Genomic DNA, 19,186 nt, shown 5'->3' on the forward strand with positions numbered 1-19,186 from the left:
GGGTGACTGGTGACAGGTTGACTGAGGGGGGTGACAGGGTGAGGGTCGTGACAGGGTGAGGGGGTGACAGGGTGACTGAGGGAGGGGGTGACAGGGTGAGGGGGTGACAGGGTGAGGTGGGGTGACAGGGTGACTGAGTGGGGGGTAACAGGGTGACTGAGTGGGGGGGTGACAGGGTGACTGAGGACGGGGGTGACTGGTGACAGGGGGAGTTACAGGGGGGTGACTGGTGACAGAGTGACTGAGGGGGTGACTGAGTGGCTGAGGGGGGATGACAGGGTGACTGAGGGAGGGGGTGACAGGGTGACTGGTGACAGAGTGACTGAGGGGGGGTGACAGGGTGACTGAGGGGGGCTGACAGGGTGACTGAGGAGGGGTGACAGGGTGACTGGTGACAGGGTGACTGAGGGTGGTGACTGGTGACATGGTGACTGAAGGGGGTGACTGGTGACAGGGTGACTGAGGGGGGTGACCGGGTGACTGATGACAGGGTGACTGAGGGGGGGTGACTGAGGGGGGGTGACTGATGACAGGGTGACTGAGGGGGGTGACAGGGTGACTGAGGGGGATGACTGAGGGGGGTGATTGGTGACAGGGTGACTGAGGGAGGGGGTGAGAGGGTGACTGAGGGAGGGGGTGAGAGGGTGACAGAGAGGGGGTGACAGGGTGATTGAGGGGGTGACAGGGTGACTGAGGGGGGGTGACAGGGTGACTGAGGGGGGTGACAGGGTGACTGAGGGGGTGATTGGTGACAGGGTGACTGAGGAGGGTGACAGGGTGACTGAGGGAGGGGGTGAGAGGGTGACTGAGGGAGGGGGTGAGAGGGTGACTGAGGGAGGAGGGACAGGGTGATTGAGGGGGTGACAGGGTGATTGAGGGGGGTGACAGGGTGACTGAGGGAGGGGGTGACAGGGTGAGGGGGTGACAGGGTGACTGAGTGGGGGTGACAGGGTGACTGAGTGGGGGGGTGACAGGTGACAGGGGGAGTTACAGGGGGGTGACTGGTGACAGGGTGACAGAGTGACTGAGGGGTGACTGAGTGGCTGAGGGGGGATGACAGGGTGACTGAGGGCGGGGGTGACAGGGTGACTGGTGACAGAGTGACTGAGGGGGGGGTGACAGGGTGACTGAGGGGGGCTGACAGGGTGACTGAGGAGGGGTGACAGGGTGACTGGTGACAGGGTGACTGAGGGGGGTGACTGGTGACAGGGTGACTGAGGGGGGTGACGGGGTGACTGATGACAGGGTGACTGAGGGGGGGTGACAGGGTGACTGAGGGGGGGTGACTGATGACAGGGTGACTGAGGGTGGGTGACAGGGTGACTGAGGGGGGTGACAGGGTGACTGAGGGGGGTGATTGGTGACAGGGTGACTGAGGGGGGGTGACAGGGTGACTGAGGGAGGGGGTGAGAGGGTGACTGAGGGAGGGGGTGAGAGGGTGACAGAGAGGGGGTGACAGGGTGATTGAGGGGGTGACAGGGTGACTGAGGGGGGGTGACAGGGTGACTGAGGGGGTGACAGGGTGACTGAGGGGGGTGACAGGGTGACTGAGGGGGTTGATTGGTGACAGGGTGACTGAGGGGGGTGACAGGGTGACTGAGGGAGGGGGTGACAGGGTGACTGAGGGAGGGGGTGAGAGGGTCACTGAGGGAGGGGGTGACAGGGTGATTGAGGGGGTGACAGGGTGATTGAGGGGGTGACAGGGTGACTGGGGGGGTGACAGGGTGACTGAGTGAGGGTGACAGGGTGATTGAGGGGGGTGAGGGGGTGACAGGGTGAGGGGGGGTGACAGGGTGAGGGGGGGTGACAGGGTGACTGAGGGAGGGGGTGAGAGGGTGACTGAGGGGGGATGACAGGGTGACTGAGGGAGGGGGTGAGGGTGAATTTACAATAATAATATTGTCTTACCGTGATTCAGGGGCTGTCTCTCTCCATCCCAGCCCAGGCAGTGCAGGAGGTGCAGGCAGAGTGGCCGCAGGGGAGAAATCTTGCAGAATGCACGCTCTGCGCCCCCTGCTGGCACACTCCATAACAACCTCCCTGGAGCTCAGTGATGACTCAGAACACAGGCTGGGAATCCCCTCCCTGTGCTCTGACTCACTCACTGAGCGCCGGAGCCGCGAGGGAGAGGCCGACCAGCAGGAGGTAAAGAGTGTGGCACCCCCTACTGGATGGCACCCGGGGCGGACCGCCCCCCCGCCCCCCCCCTTAGTACGCCACTGGTACCTCCCCTTGGAACACTCCATTATTACCTGTTCAGAAGCCGGGATCAGATGAGTATCATCCTGTACAAGATCTAAACGCAGTTAATAATGCAGTAGTCAATATACACCCAGTGGTACCCATCCCCTATAATCTGCTTGCTTTATTACCAGGTGGGGCAACCTACTATACCTTCCTAGACCTCAAAGATGCTTTCTTTTGTTTCAGGGGTACTGCTGAAAAATTATGTATGGGCATCCCCCTTCCATACTTGGTAACTTAAGGGGGGATTTGAGTCAGTTGGGAGAAGGAATTACCCGGCAGCAGGTTGTAGAGTTGGGTAAAACTATGGAGGAGGTACAGAAATGAGTACAAGATAGATTACCTGTGAATATTTATCCACCTGTTCATTCTTACCATCCAGGGGATCAAGTATGTTGTTCTTTTATCTACCCCAACAGTTGTAAAGGTTGTAGAAGTGACTCCGTGGATTCATCACTCTAGGGTAAAAAAACAAACAAAAAAAAAAAAACAGCGTCAGATTCCTGACAAGCTACCATAGATCCAGAGAATCCTTGCAAGATCCGGTTAAAGCGCATGACTCAGTCGGAGTAACGAGGAGATATTGGGATTACAAGTGTGTTTAAAGAGATCAGTAAGTGAGTGTTTTGTCGGCCATAATAAAGCCAGACCACTCACCCACGTGACATAGCCAGGGTGTCTCGAAGGGACCTCTGTGAAGGGAAGAGAGGACCTGCAGAACTCCATTCCTTGCAGCCCTTACATCCTGGAAGCTGAGGTGCCATCGCACGGACGAAGACTGAGGATGAAGACGTCAAAAAAAGTGCTCTTGATAATGTGTATTTTTATGTTTTTTTATTATTCAGGAAGGTAGAGGTACCGACACACCTAGCTGTGAGGTTTGCATTAAGACTACTATAACAGGTAATCATATTTCCCAGACCCTAATTTGGCATTCACAATATGAATGTAAAGGATATGTATCAAGGCGTAGATACTTAGGTATAGAGTATAGTGTATGGCATTTAGGAGTAGGCGAACCTAAGTGCTTCAATCCAGAGTATCAACCCCGTACAATTTGGTTGACCCTCCGGAATGGAGACTCACAGGGGACCCTAATAAATAAAACAGTATTAGAAACCGTACATTCTTCGGGTGTTCTGCTATTTGATGCATGTAAGGCGATATCAAGTGGTAGAAAACCGTGGAATGTATGCGGGGATCTTAAGTGGGAGAGAACGTATGGGTCTAACGATAAGTATATTTGTCCCAGTAGTAAAAATAAGTACGTAAGTCCAAAATGCCCAGATAGGGATTATAATTATTGCCCATATTGGTCTTGTGTGGGGTGGGCAACTTGGGGACAGACAGTAGATAAGGATATGATTGTTACTAAGTTGCCTACCAAACCGTATTGTAAGTCTATGGAGTGTAACCCAGTCCATATACTTATTAATAATCCTGAACAGTTTATAGATAGGTTCGTAAACTTATTTGGGTTTCAGATATATGGGACGGGTTTGGATCCTGGGACAATATTATTTTTAGGGATAGAGACCGATACCGAAGCATCCCAAACTCATCAGGTTTTCCATTCTTTTTATGAAGAGATGAGTGTAGAAAATAAGATCCCCCATAATGCTAAGAACCTGTTTATTGATCTAGCCGAGAGTATTGCTGGTAGTCTTAATGTAACCAACTGCTGTGTGTGGAGGTACTAACATGGGAGACCAATGGCCATGGGAAGCAAAGGAGATAATGTATTCCGGTTCTGAGACAGTTGAACAGTTAATATCTTCTCAAGCCGATTATCAAATGAGTGTTAGAGGTAAATCTGAGTGGCGATTAAAGACCTCCATTATAGGTTATGTTTGCATAGCAAGAAAAGGAATAATGTTTAACACATCTGTAGGAGAACTAACTTGTCTAGGGCAAAAAGCTTATGATGATACTACAAAGAATACAACCTGGTGGTCGGCTTCAAATGTCTCAGAACCACCTAACCCGTTTGCAAGTTATACCAATTTAAAGGATGTGTGGTTTGACCTATCTGCTACATCTAGTTGGAAAGCCCCAGCAAATTTGTACTGGATCTGTGGTAAGAAAGCCTATTCGGAGTTACCACAGGACTGGGAAGGGGCATGTGTATTAGGTATGCTCAAACCATCCTTCTTCTTGTTGCCAATTGAAACAGGAGAGACCTTGAGAGTTAAAGTTTATGATGTGAATCATAAAAAGAAGCTAGCATCCTTGAATGTAGTTAGCTGGGAAGATAATGAGTGGCACTGGCTACCTTAGCGCGCTTCATTGCCAATAGGAGGGATGTAATATGTGAGGGAACTGGTTAACAGCCAAACTGTATGCCCATGAAGTATTATTGTATTCTAATACAGGGATTCAAGCCTCATTCTACCATTAGGCAATTATGGATTCCTCTGTAAAGCACATAGCCTTCTTACCAGGTAAACCAGTTGGGCTGTTGATAAAGTCCTCCATTCACTTCCAGTGCAAATAGAAGGAGGTGTATGTGGAAAGTTCAATCTCAGCAACTCAGCAAACTCAGCAAAAATCAGCACGGTTTTATGAAGCACAGGTCATGTCAAACTAACTTGATTGCGTTCTACGAAGAAGTAAGTAGAAGTATAGATCAGGGTGTTGCAGTGGATGTGATCTATTTGGATTTTGCCAAGGCATTTGATACAGTTCCACACAAAAGATTAGTGTTCAAACTCAAGGAAATCGGTCTCGATGAAAATGCTTGTTCTTGGGTAGAACATTGGCTTAAAAACAGAATACAAAGAGTTGTCGTTAATGGTAAATTTTCAAGCTGGACAGAGGTGGCAAGTGGTGTCCCTCAGGGGTCTGTTCTGGGACCCCTTCTATTTAACATTTTTATAAATGATCTTGAAGACAGCATTGAAAGTCATGTTTCAGTGTTTGCAGATGACACAAAACTTTGTAAAATAATACAATGTGAGCAAGATATTACTTTGCTGCAGAAGGATTTAGATAGACTGGAGGACTGGGCACTCAAATGGCAGATGAAATTTAATGTTGAAAAATGCAAAGTTATGCACTTCGGCGTAAAGAATACACAAGCAACGTATACCCTTAATGGAAGCGAATTAGGGATAACAACACACGAAAAGGACTTGGGAATTGTTATAGACAACAAACTATGCAACAATGTGCAATGTCAATCAGCAGTGGCCAAGGCCAGTAAGGTATTGTCATGCATGAAAAAGGGCATTCATTCTCGGGACGAGAATATCATTTTGCCTCTCTATAAATCACTGGTAAGACCACATATTGAATATGCTGTGCAATTTTGGGCACCTGTTCTAAAGAAGGATATCATGGCACTAGAAAAAGTGCAGAGGCGGGCTACAAAATTAATAAAAGGAATGGAACATATCAGCTATGAAGAAAGGTTAACAAATTTAAACCTATTTAGTTTAGAAAAACGTCGCCTGAGAGGGGATATGATAACATTATACAAATATATTCGGGGCCAATACAAACCATTGTGTGGAAATCTATTCACAAACCGGACTTTACATAGGACACGAGGCCATGCGTTTAGACTGGAAGAAAGAAGATTTCGTCTAAGGCAAAGGAAAGGTTTTTTTACTGTAAGAACAATCAGGATGTGGAATTCTCTGCCTGAAGAAGTGGTTTTATCAGAGTCCATACAGATGTTCAAACAGCTACTAGATGCATACTTGCAAAGACAGAATATTCAAGGATATAATCTTTCAATGTAGGGTAATAACTGCTTGATTCAAGGATAAATCTGACTGCCATTCTGGGGTCAATAAGGAATTTTTTGTCCTAGCTTGTTGCAAAATTGTGCTTCAAACTGGGGTTTTTTTTTTTTTTTTTTTCTTCTCTTTTGGATCAACAGCAAAAAACAGGTGTGAGGAAGGCTGAACTTGATGGACGCAAGTCTCTTTTCAGCTATCTAACTATGTAACTATGTAACTATGTAACTGTTGTCTGCACATAGATGATGAAGGGCAGGCAGTGGCTGATCTCATGTACCGACTGACGCATGTACCGACTTAAGCCTGGAACGGGTACAATTCTAGTAGTTGGTTTGGAAGTAGGTACGAGCAGCTTGGAGGGATCAAGACATTGGTAGGAGGAGTCATGTTGATTATAGTGTGTCTCTTTCTACCATGTTTGGTTCCATTGGTAATTAGGTCCATACAGAGTGTCATAGAGAGCACGACAGAAAGGAAAACAGCTGCGCATGTAATGGCTGTTTGCAAGTATGAACCCTTAGCCCAGAGAGAATATATTCAGAATGAGGAGTGCTGAAGGAATTTGTAATGATGCTAAGATGCTTACGAGGTCTGTTCTGATTCATGGCAACCTGAGGTGTAAGCAAACTATGGTTAAGTGATGCATCTGGAATTGTGAAATATCAGAAGCATCAAAGGGGGGAATGTGGTGGAATCTCAGTAAAAATAAATTTACTAGGACAAGATTGCCATGTGGCATATGTGTAAATGTTGGTGTATCAGTTAGTCAGTTACATGTAGCTAAGATACAATCAACACTGTATTGAGCAAGTGCAGGAATGCAGAAACTGAAAACACTTCCCCTCCTCCATTGTTCTGGGTGAGCCATGTGGTCTAACAGGTAAGGGAAGTTAGGCTTTGTTCAGCTGATTGGGTAAAGAGTATATGTGGGTAGAGTTAACTATAGGAGGAGCTATATGTCTATATTATGCATTTACACAGTCAGTTCTGGGCTCAGATCTTGTTGTATTTTGGTGACATTAGTCCCTCTGAGCCCCGGTCGGTGAATCGAATAAAGAATCTCTTCCTTCCTGAAGAAACCTGTGTCCACTTCTCTGTGCTTGGCTTCCGTCAGTTTCTCCGGTATCACTGGCACGAGTGGTAGGCCTATTGTCCGCTTCGATCCAAGCCATCTAACCAGGTCCCCTTCACTACAGAGCCATGCAACGCCTGAATGCACGCTTCCTGCGCAGGAAGCCCTCATGCGACCAACTGAGTCCCATCGCACAGGAAGTCAAGACCGAACTTCGTTGGTGGCTGTTACATATGTCAGCCTGGAACGGCAAGGTAATTTTCGGTTCGACCCCGGATTTTGTCCTGGAATCGGATGCGAGCCTATGGGGCTGGGGAGCGACCTGCGTGACCGCATCCACGGGAGGCCCCTGGTCGAACACGGAAACTGGGTATCACATCAACTGCCTGGAAATGATTGCCAGCTCCTTTGCGATACGGAGCCTTGCGGGTCATCTGTCGGATTGCAGCATCCTGCTGAGAATGGACAATGTGTCAGTGGTGCGGTATATCAACCGCCTGGGAGGAGCACGCTCACGGGCACTGACGGAAGTGACGTAGGAGATTTACAACTTCTGCCTTCAACGCAATATCACTCTCCAGGCAGAATATCTTCCAGGTGTGTCGAATCTGACGGCGGACTGGTTTTCCAGACACTGGAGGGATGCCAGCGATTGGCGTCTACATCGACCATTCTTCCTCTAAGTGGCACGTCAGAGGGGCCCTTTCACGGTGGATCTGTTCGCTTCCAGGGCAAATTTCCAGATCTCGAATTACTTCAGCTGGCTTCCGGATCCGATGTGCGCAGCAGTGGATGCTTTTCTTCAGGACTGGCCGGCGCAGGGAGTCTATGCATTTCCGCCATTCACTATGATCTCCAGGACCCTTCTACAAGTGCGACGTCAACAGATATTGTTGGTGTTGCTGACACCTCTGTGGCAGGGCCAAGCTTGGTTCCCGGAATTACTGGAGCTGTCATATCAGGACCCGCTTCTTCTCCCGTCCCCGCATTTTCTCCTGTCGGATCCTCGGGGCAACCATCACTCCCTCGTACTGGAGGGCCATCTTCACTTGGTGGTTTGGACTCTTTCTAGGGTACCTGGAATGTCGATGAGTTATCGGGATTGGCTAGAAACCTCCTCTGGGACTCGTGGGCCCCGGGAACAAGGAGATGTTATCTGTCCGCCTGGAACATTTGGTGTCGTTGGTGCATGGAATGGAGTATCGATCCCTTTACGGCACCTGTATCCAGCGTACTGAATTTCCTTCCCCACCTCTTTGATCAAGGGAGGTCATATCGCTCCGTTAACGTTGCCAGATCGGCCATTTCGGCGGCTCATGTTCCCCTTCATCTCATTGATTGGAATACAGTTGGCTGACATCTCACTCCAATTAGCTCTTGGAGATGTCATTGGTCTAGGGGTTCACATACTTTTTCCACCTGCACTGTGAATGTTTACATGGTGTGTTCAATAAAAATATGGCAACATTTCATTCTTTGTGTGTTATTAGTTTAAGCAGACTGTGATTGTCTATTGTTGTGACTTAGATGATGATCAGATCACATTTTATGACCAATTTGTGCAGAAATCCATATCATTCCAAAGGGTTCACATACTTTTTCTTGCAACTGTATATAGATTTAAACAAAACTAAAACATACAAACCATTCATTTTTTCCATTGGACTTTTTTACTCAGGAGATCCTTGATGGGTTTTTAGCTCTCTTGTGCTAGTACCACAGGAAGCTAAACTATTTTAATATCAGATTAAACTCACCCACATGAAGAGGTTAGTACAAAAATGCCAGACAGTTTTGGTTTGCCTATAAACGTGGCGACCAACATTATTGGTTTGCGTCTCATAGGTGTCAATACTTCTCTAGGAGTGATACCTATCAAGGACCCACATCTAATGAACGTAAGACTAGGCATTCAAGCTACACTAAAGTGTATAATACACACTAAGAATGGACAGAAGCATAATTTTTCTATAATTAATAGCAATTCAGGTCTCAAAAAGTATTTTACCATTACATAGAGAACCAAAGTCACAAACATATCAGACAAATCTCATCCATATAGACAGTCTAGAACTTAAATTCCAGGTAGGACAACAGCCACATGAGAAACGGCAACCTTGACAATTCTTGGCTTCTCTTGGACCTTGTCACTGAGGTATGACTGCTTGACCTATAGGCACTGTGATCTGTGTATCTGTTTCGTATCCAACTGGTGTACTAAAGTTAGATTACCGGTTACTAAACTGGGATGAATATTGCATATTGCACTCTCCTTTTTCTTATTTGGCAATATATCACCATATTTTGTTATTTATTGCAAACTCTGTTTAAACACAGGAAGTACCTAGCTAAACAACCCTTTGATTCTGTTCTTGTTGTAGTGTACAATGGGCAGTATATTTAGGATGCTCTCACAATATTTTCCAAATAACATTTGGCTTCCCAGAATTCTTCAAATTCAAAAACGTTCCAATTGTTACTTTTGATAAAACAATCAATGCGACTATTGTTTTAATGATATATTAATTCAAATAATTTGTATTCCCCGAAAAATGCGTAACTTCCTTTTAAACTTGTGTGCTACCTTCGATTCAGGAAATCCCAGACGTATGTTCTATTCTATCAAAAATATTGTGCACACAAAAGGGTTTGGTGGTTTTAGAGTCTATATGGGGCTGAGTTGACACCCGATGTGATAATGGATGTTATGCAATAATAATAATGTGACTACATGAATACAATTTACATTATTATTAATATAAATTATTTTAGCTATCATATGATTCATATTAAAGGAACACTATAGCGTTAGGAATACAAACCTGTATTTCTAATTCTATATGTTTCGATTTAGTTTGGAGAACTGTTCCAAGGTGTTAATAGGGGTTAACAAGCTCCCGGGTGGTCCCCGGGTGTGGCTATTCGGTTCCCGAACGGTATAGGAAAATTACACGAACCAAGCCATTTAAACAGTCTTTTACAGGTTTCTTTGCAGGGCCCATAGTCTGAGGGCAGGAGGCTGGCCAGCAGGCTCCTCTAGGAGCTCGTAGCAAACTCATGTTGGAAGGGGAGTTATTCACACTAACCAAATAACTAAAATGGCGTAAAAATTACCAAACTGTTTTGATATATGTTTGCAATATATAGATATTTGTGTTGCTTTCTGTTGCTATTTATTGATATGTCCACAAATAAAAGAAGTCTAGACAACCACAAGAGGCACTTCCTGCTTGGTAGTCGAGTTTTGGACGCCTAACTGGCACTGGACGTCTTCACGCTCTGCATGAAGACATCCAGCATCAGTAAAATCCCCATAGGAAAGCAATGCAACAATTCTTTCTTATGGGGAGGGATTAATACCCTAGTGGCCCCTGCCGTGCATGCAGATTAGCGTCCCCTGTGGGGTGACATCGGAGGGGGCAGGGTTTTGTCCCAGCACCGAGTGAGATGACCCCCTTCCCTTGTTGCCAGAGGGGGGGAAGCAAGGTGGGGGGGGGGGGGGTGAGGGGTAATTACTGTATAGTGCTAGGAATACAGATTTCTACTTTTACCACTATAGTCTCACTTTAAGTGATGTGAGAAATGTTTATAAAGAATATTTTGGATACACTTCTGTATTTTATTTAGACATACTGGATCCATGCCAGGCTAATCTAAAAAACAGTTATGTTCTTTTCAGCCAATGTTTTTGCATTAAAATTACTTTGGGACTATAACCCCACATGCTTCTTCAGATCTCTTACATCATGGAAATATTGTGATGTTCACAGATAGGACAATTATCATAGAATGGGCCTAAACGCTCTAAGATTGGCAAGCAGTAACATGAACTGATGTAGCATTAACCTAAACCACACAGTTTTTAAATTTTGTATCATGATTCTTAATGCATTCTCACATGATAAAAGAAAATTAGAAAATCACAAGATAACTAAGTTTAAGAATGATAATGCTACCAGTTACTTTAACATTTAGTACATTCGTTTAAAAATATGAAGTCGAAGGAAAACCTGGGCTTAAACTAAAAAATAATGTATGTATATTTAAACAGAAAAGCATTTTGACCATTTACTATAATACAATTCTATCTGGTATGCTATATTGCCTGTAACCCCAATCTCTCCATCCATTCCATATCTCCTCCTCCAACCTTCCAATAAAATGTTCTCCACTTTATTCTTTTCTTTCTATATTGCCTCCCTGGTTTTTATAATTTTTTTTGCCACTATAATTTCCCTCATGCCTCCCATACTCTACACCAGGTGTAGACAACCTTTGGCACTCCAGATATTGTGGATTATATCTCCCATAATGCTCTTGCACCCATAATGCTGGCAAAGCATCATGGGAGGTGTAGTCCAAAACATCTGGAGTGCCGAAGGTTGCCTATGCCTGCTCTACACCCTTCTTCCTTTCTTCTATACTTCATCCCTTCTCACTAGCCAAGCTATCTAGTCTCTTCTCCCCTTCCTATTACCCACTCTTCAACATTATACACATTCCCTCTCATTCCACCTCTTCTCCCCCTTTTCACTGCGACCTCTGGAATGTCTGCTCTGCCGGTAGCATAAAAAAAATTCAGCTTTTATTTATGACTTTTTTATTCCCAACTCCCTCCATCTCCTGGCCGTCACTGAAAATCTCACATACTACTAGACCTGGTGACCAAAATCCACCAAATAGTTCCAAAGGTGCCTGCAGGTGGTGGAAGTCTTGTGGTATGGTCGAATTCCTATGCTAAATATTTATGTTGCATTTCTTACCAAACAAACATACTTCACCTACTTCATTTCCACCTTCTCGCACAGCCCTAAACGCAACTTTCAAACTTCTAATTCACTATTGAATTCCACATAAACTCCGCAATCTACTAATCTTACTGCTGTCAAATTTGCATCTTATTGCATAGAAAAGATTGACAACATACAAAACTAAATCTTCTCACTCACTCCCCTCAAATATTCAAGCCTTTGCCAGGGCTCTTCTTCTATACTTAGTAGTATCTTTGCTCCGGTTTCTGAAGAGGAGTTTTCTGACGTTCTCTTTTCTACCTGCTCTACCATGTGTCCTCTTGAACCCACTCCCTCACACCTTACTCAGTCTCTCTCATCAGTAATTATGCAATCTTTGACTTTAATCTCTTTCTCTGGCATTTTACCATCATACTAAAAACATGCTCTGATCATGCCCATACTAAAAAAACAACAACCTCTTTTCACCCAGATGCTTTGCTGTGCTATAGTCCTAACTCTATTCTTTCTTTACTTGACAGAATATCTGAATGCCAACTCTCTAGTTGACTTGCTTCAATCTGACTTCCGCTTTCAACATCCCAAAGAGACGGGCCTGCCTAATCATTTAGGGACATTAAAATCTAAAAGCTATTGTTCATAACTTATTATTCTTGATCTTTCTGCTACTTTTGATACTGTAGACCACCCACTTTTTCTCCTCATCCTTTGCAATCATGGCCTCAGTGACACCACTCTTTCCTTTTTTTGTCTCCTTCTCTGGTTTCTCCTCACCTTCTGTATCACTCTCACTTGAAGTTCCCCTTGGCTCTGTATTGGGATCTCTTAATTTCTCCCTCTCTTGGTGACAGAATATCATCTTATGATTTTATCACCTGTACGCTGAGGATACCCTCTTTGCCTGATCTTTTTATACATTTGCTGGATCGTGTCTCCAACTGCCTATCTTATCTTTACTTCACAATTCCTGAAACTCAGCCTCTCCCAGACCGAATTCCTTGTCTTCCCTCCCTCTAGATCCAGCTCTTTTTCCCTTCAGGTCAAAATAGCTATCATAACCCCACAGACCCTTTGTTAGGATTGGAAGGGAACCTAACACACAGACAGGACACAACAGATAGAATTGCAATACCGGTCCATAGAATGGCCGGGCTATGCAAAAGAATAGTTAAAGCAAGCCAAGGTCAAAGGGAAATAGAGAGACAGAATACGAGGAGACAAGCCGAGGTCAGGGAGCAGAGTAAACATAAGACAAGCCAAAGTTTGGTAACCAAATATTTAGACAGAGTATTACGCGCTATTGGGCTAAACAAAGACCACAACAGGTCACTGAGTCAAGGGGGGAGGTTAGCTTATATACACACAGGGTGTGTCTGATTGGCTAACCTCCAATTAGTGTTAACCACAACACGTAGGAGGTGTTTCTTCTCTCCCTTGTGGTCTCTGAGGTCATCACTGTGTGCCGGGTCACATGACCGGGTCTGGCACACATATAAGGATGCTGCACTGGAGTGTGCAGCATCAGAAACACTGTCAGTCTGGAGCTGGGGACAGCCTCACGCCCTGGACAGGGACCAGATGGCGCAGCTCGCGGTGATGGTGGTAAGCAAGGCCGCCGTGAGGAGTGCGGAGGCAGGGAACCTGACACCCTTGCCTTAGTGTGCTCTTTGACTCTGACCTTCACCCTTTACATAAAATCTATCATCAAATCCTGTCTCTAATCTTAAAAATATTTCTTGCATTTGCCCCTTTCTCACTAGAGATGTGACCCATGTTTGCTCTAATTTTTCTTAGTTTGTGTGTGCAGAAATGTAATCTTGTGCCAAATTTGTTTCCGATCCAAAATTTTGTATGCACTTAATGTTTGTGCGAATGTAAACCTGAAAAAGTTTCTCGATAATTTTGGGACAGCGCAGCCTCTTCTTCATGGTTTATAACACTACATTACAGTATTATTGTAATGGCAGCTATTCAGACAAACAAGCCTTGGTGCTAATGCCAATTGTGGTCTGTCAGGCACTACATAGAAAGCAATAGGGGGCAACTGTGCAGACAAGGGTACACACAATTAAACAAGGAAATATTTCCAGCTTGTGCCTATATACTTTGCCACAAAGCCTTAGCCCCACCTTCACCATAGTAAATAGCAATGTAATCCATAAAACGACTATTTCACACATTTAACTCTCTTCTTCGCCCTGTTGTTCCTCCTCCACCTACTAACTTGACCGCCTCAGACTTTGCAACTCACTCCACTGATAAGATCTCTACAATCAGGGAAGTCATCTCTCATCTTTCTTCTTCCCCTTACAATACTTCCCCTAACTTCACTCCCTCTGCTGTTCTATGTTCATTCGCAAATGCTACATTGGAAGAGGTTTCTGCTCTGCTCCAGTCCTCCCGCCCCACCACCTGCTCCCTAGATCCAATTCCCTCGCATCTCATCCGTACTCTGTCTTCTTCTCTTAATCCACCTCTCACTAAAATTCTCAATCTCTCTCTTTCCTCTGGTATATTTTCATTGCCCTTCAAACATGCAACTGTAACCCCAATTCTAAAGAAGCCCAACCTTGACCTTAACTCCCCATCCAACTATTGTCCTATCTCGCTACTGCCTTTTGCATCCAAGATCCTTGAAAGAATTGCGTATGCGAGATTGACAGACTTCCTCAAGTCCAACTTTCTGCTAGACCCGCTTCAGCCTGGTTTCCACGCTAAGCACTCTGTGGAAACGGCACTGACCAAAGTATCCAATGATCTACTCGCTGCAAAATCTCGTGGTCACTACTCTATCCTAATTCTCCTTGACCTGTCTGCGGCTTTTGACACTGTTCATCATCAACAGCTTCTTCTCATCCTCCGCAATATCGGTCTACAAGATATTGCTCTCTCCTGGTGCTCCTCCTACCTCTCCCAGCGCTCTTTCAGTGTTTCTTTCTCTGGCTCTGCATCTTCTCCCCAACTCCTCTCTGTTGGTGTCCCCCAAGGTTCAGTCTTTGGTCCCCTACTGTTCTCCATCTATACTGCCACCCTTGGTAAACTCATTAGCTCCTTTGGCTTCCAATATCATTTCTATGCAGATGACATGCACATCTACCTGTCCTCTCCTGATCTCTCCCCGTCCCTCTTGACTAGTGTCTCTGACTGCTTCTCTGCTATTTCTAACTGGATGGCTGCCCACTTTCTTAAACTAAACTTGACCAAAACTGAAATTCTGGTCTTTCCTCCCTCAAGTGTTGTTACTCCTGTGTCTGTCTCCCTCCAAGTCAACGGTGCTACCATCAGCTCCACCACGCAGGCTCGCTGCCTAGGTGTTCTCTTTGACTCCGACCTCTCCTTCAGGCCTCATGTTCAGTCTATCGCCAAATCCTATCATTTCCATCTCAAAAACGTTGCGCGCATCCGCCCCTACTTAACACCAGATGCGACTACGGTGTTGGTCCATTCCACTGTCCTTTCTCGCCTTGACTATTGTAATCCGCTTCTCAGTGGTCTTACGTGCTCCCAACTTGCGCCATTACAGTCCATAATGAATGCGGCGGCGAGGCTCATCTTCCTGTCCGCCCGCACCGCCCACGCCTCACCCTTCTGTCAGTCCCTACATTTAAAATTCTGATTCTTGCTTTCAGATCTCTACATAATGCTGCTCCCACCTATCTATCCTCCCTTATACACAAGTATGTCCCGTCTAGGCCCTTACGATCTGCTGAAGACTTACGTCTATCTTCTGTCCGTACTCCCACCTCTGATGCTCGCCTTCAAGATTTCTCGAGGGCTGCACCGTTCCTGTGGAACTCGCTTCCCTCCTCCAATAGATGCTCACCCAGTCTCCACTCCTTCAAAAAATCGTTAAAAATCCACTTCTTCATAAAAGCGTATCAATTAAACTGTTAATAGCTCCCGACTGATTCCTCTTCTGCAACTGTCACTAGTCTAATACTATCCTTACCTTTTGTGTCATTTTACTCCACTCCCTCTAGCATGTAATCCAACTTGTGTCCAACTTGTCTGGTTACAACTACATGTCTGTTCGTCCACCCCTTGTAAAGCGCTGCAGAATTTGACGGCGCTTTATAAATAACATAATAATAACAATAATAATAATCTGTCCAAAGAATGCATTTTTAGATGCTTTTTTTTAGCAAAGTCTAATCTGGCCTTTCTATTCGTGAGGTTTATGAATGATTTGCACTTTGTGGTGAACCCTCTGTACTTGCTCACGTGAAGTTTTATCTTTCTGGTAGACTTGGATAATGATATGCCTACTATCTGGAGAGTGTTCTTCACTTGGGTGGATGTTGTGAAAAAGGTGTTTCTTTACCATGGAAAAGGTCCTACAATCGTCCACCACTGTTGTTTTCCATGGACGTCCAGGCCTTTTTGTGTTGCAGAGCTCACCAGCGCATTCTTTTTTTTTCAGAATGTACCAAACTGGCCACTCCTGCTGGTCCTTCAATCTGTCTGATGGATTTTGCTTTCATTTTTTGCAGCTTAAGGATGATGTTTCACTTGCATTGAGAGCTCCTTTGACCGCATGTTGTGAAGTCACAGCAACAGCTTCCAAATGCAAATATCACACCGGGAATCAACTCCAGACCTTTTACCTGCTTAACCGATGAACAAATAATGAAGGAATAGCACACACCTGTCCATGAAACAGCTTTTGAGTCAATTGTCCAAGTACTTTTTGGTCCCTTAAAAAGAGGTGGTGACATATTAAAGAGCTGTAATTCCTAAACCCTTCCTCCAATTAGGATGAGAATGCCCTCAAATTAAACCCGAGAGACTGCACTTAAAAGCCATATTCGTTGTTTCCCTTTAAATTGGATTAATTTTGGTAAACAGAGAAAATAACACAACTAGTGTCAGTATCCAAACATTTCCAGACCTATCTATATGGTTTGCATTTAAATTGAGCTAAACAGCAGAATTATCAAATAATGGTTTGAAATATAAGCATGTTCATCAGCAAGTCATCCTGGCTCATCTACACCCGGCTACTCTATCCTGCCCTTCTAGTTTGTCTCTGGGACACCTAGATAAGGATGTGTTTGTCCTGGGATCCTGTCTTCAAGATTACCATCTGCTTAGCTGCTAAAACTCTTAAAGGAACACTATAGTCACCTAAATTAATTTAGCTAAATAAAGCAGTTTTAGTGTATAGATCATTCCCTTGCAATTTCACTGCTCAATTCAATGTCATTTAGGAGTTAAATCACTTTGTTTCTGTTTATGCAGTCCTAGCCACACCTCCCCTGGCTATGATTGACAGAGCCTGCATGAAAAAAAAACTGGTTTCACTTTCAAACAGATGTAATTTACCTTAAATATTTGTATCTCAATCTCTAAATTGAACTTTAATCACATACAGGAGGCTCTTGCAGGGTCTAGCAAGCTATTAACCTAGCAGGGGATAGGAAAATCTTAATTAAACAGAACTTGCAATAAAGAAAGCCTAAATAGGGCTCTCTTTACAGGAAGTGTTAATGGAAGGCTGTGCAAGTCACATGCAGGGAGGTGTGACTAGGGTTTATAAACAAAAGGATTTAACTCCTAAATGGCAGAGGATTGAGCAGTGAGGCTGCAGGGGCATGTTCTATACACCAAAACTGCTTCATTAAGCTAAAGTTGTTCAGGGGACTATAGTGTCCCTTTAATAATTATGTTTTTTAGTCACGTACGTATATTAGTAAATAACCATCAAAATACGTATTATTAAGTTGATAACAAATAACAAATATATATTATATACCGGTAAGTATATAAAGTGTGCAGTGATGTGTATAAGTTTGAAGTGAATAACAAAAACAGAAGATTCTTAAAACTAATGATCGTTATATAAGACAGCATAGATAGGGATAATCGTTACACAGCAAGTCCTCAAACACCATCTCTACGTCACCGAGCTGGGAAAGAGAGGTAATACAATAGCCAATGAAATGGATTAGTTTTGCACCATACATTGGAATACATTGAATGTCTATAAGACCCTGGCACTTTGCTTAATAAACAGAACTTTTTAATTGTACCAAAAGTCTCTGTGTTCATGCATTAAATTACTTCTCCAGCTAACTGTCTGAACAGATTGCCGCAATTTGTTATACTGTCCACAAGATGGTCAGCCGACCAAGGTATCAGGAGTCAGACCCCAGTTACCAGGGTGACCCTAATAAAGACTATATAAAACGTGCAGTGCTGTTGTTAGCTTTAAAAGTCAGGTAAAAAAATAAAAAGTAAAATTGCTTAGTACAAGAACCTTAATACTTATTACTGTAAATAGGAATAATAGTTGGGCTTTTTTGAAAAGACACCTTTACATGCAATAGTTTGCTCATTGGAACTCTTTGAGAGTTGGCATTTGCACCATATCACACGTATCTATTTGTTTGTTCTTTTTTTATATATATAAATTTTTGCTGGAAATACCACTTAGAGATTCTAAGTTACAAAATTAAACTACATCTTTAAATGCAGAAATACATACAGTGGATGGGGAAATAGAAAGTATAAACTGCAAACCATTGCTCTTGGAACTCCTCGATCCGACTGCACTTTCTTTTATACAGTATCTATTTTTATCATTATCAGATGACTCAGTTCCACCTCCACTTGTTGGACGGGTGTTGTTAGCTCTTAAAAATATAGCAAGTAAATTCAGATATGGAACAATATCCCATATGTGTTCGAAGTCCATATAAGGCGTATATAATAAAAAACACAGATTTTATTTTTATGAGGCGATTGATAATATACGCGGTATATACAAGCATGAAGTAGCAAATAAATAGACACAAACAGCGTCTGCAGATGGAAGTGACTTCTCGGCATCAGTGACACAGAGCCTATTTCTTTGGCATTTGGATTCTGGAAAATACGAATTTGTCAAGGCTCCACCTAGTGACATCTGTCTGAGGGAAAGCCCCGGATATTTGGCATTAAAGTCACTATAGTGGTTCCACTGTATGGAACAGACTGTGGTGAACAAGTTAAAAAAAAAAAAAAGCAAGGATTCTTATTCCATAACTGTCAGCATCTCAAAATAGCTAAAATACATGACTACAAAACAGAGACAGTGTACAAGACAATGGAAAAAATGACCCATTTTAAAGTTACAAAAATACTCTGCTACCACCAGCAAAAGAGAATGTAAAAAAAAAAAAATTAAACACTTTTAAAAGCTAACATTACTAGAAACAAAGTCAAAGAAATGTCAGTAGAATGTTTAAATTTATTTTAATATTGAACGGAGTAATATAAAACACAATAGTTCTAGAAATTATTTAACAATGCAAAGCAACGTATTAATAAAAAAAAGTCACAGGCTGCCTTATATGTTGAAGACAGAGCATTTTATTAGAATGATTGATGGTTATTAT

At 43.8% G+C, this 19,186-nt stretch overlaps 1 protein-coding gene across 1 annotated transcript in view; it reads left to right on the top strand.

Annotated features, from left to right (window-relative positions):
• The window catches only part of SELENON (selenoprotein N), a 322,589-nt gene that overhangs the window by 248,518 nt on the left and 54,885 nt on the right, over positions 1-19,186 (top strand). The gene's annotated exons all lie outside the window — the stretch shown is intronic.

The sequence above is a fragment of the Pelobates fuscus genome, chromosome 4, assembly GCF_036172605.1.
Source record: "Pelobates fuscus isolate aPelFus1 chromosome 4, aPelFus1.pri, whole genome shotgun sequence".
In the NCBI taxonomy this organism is placed as follows: domain Eukaryota; kingdom Metazoa; phylum Chordata; class Amphibia; order Anura; family Pelobatidae; genus Pelobates; species Pelobates fuscus.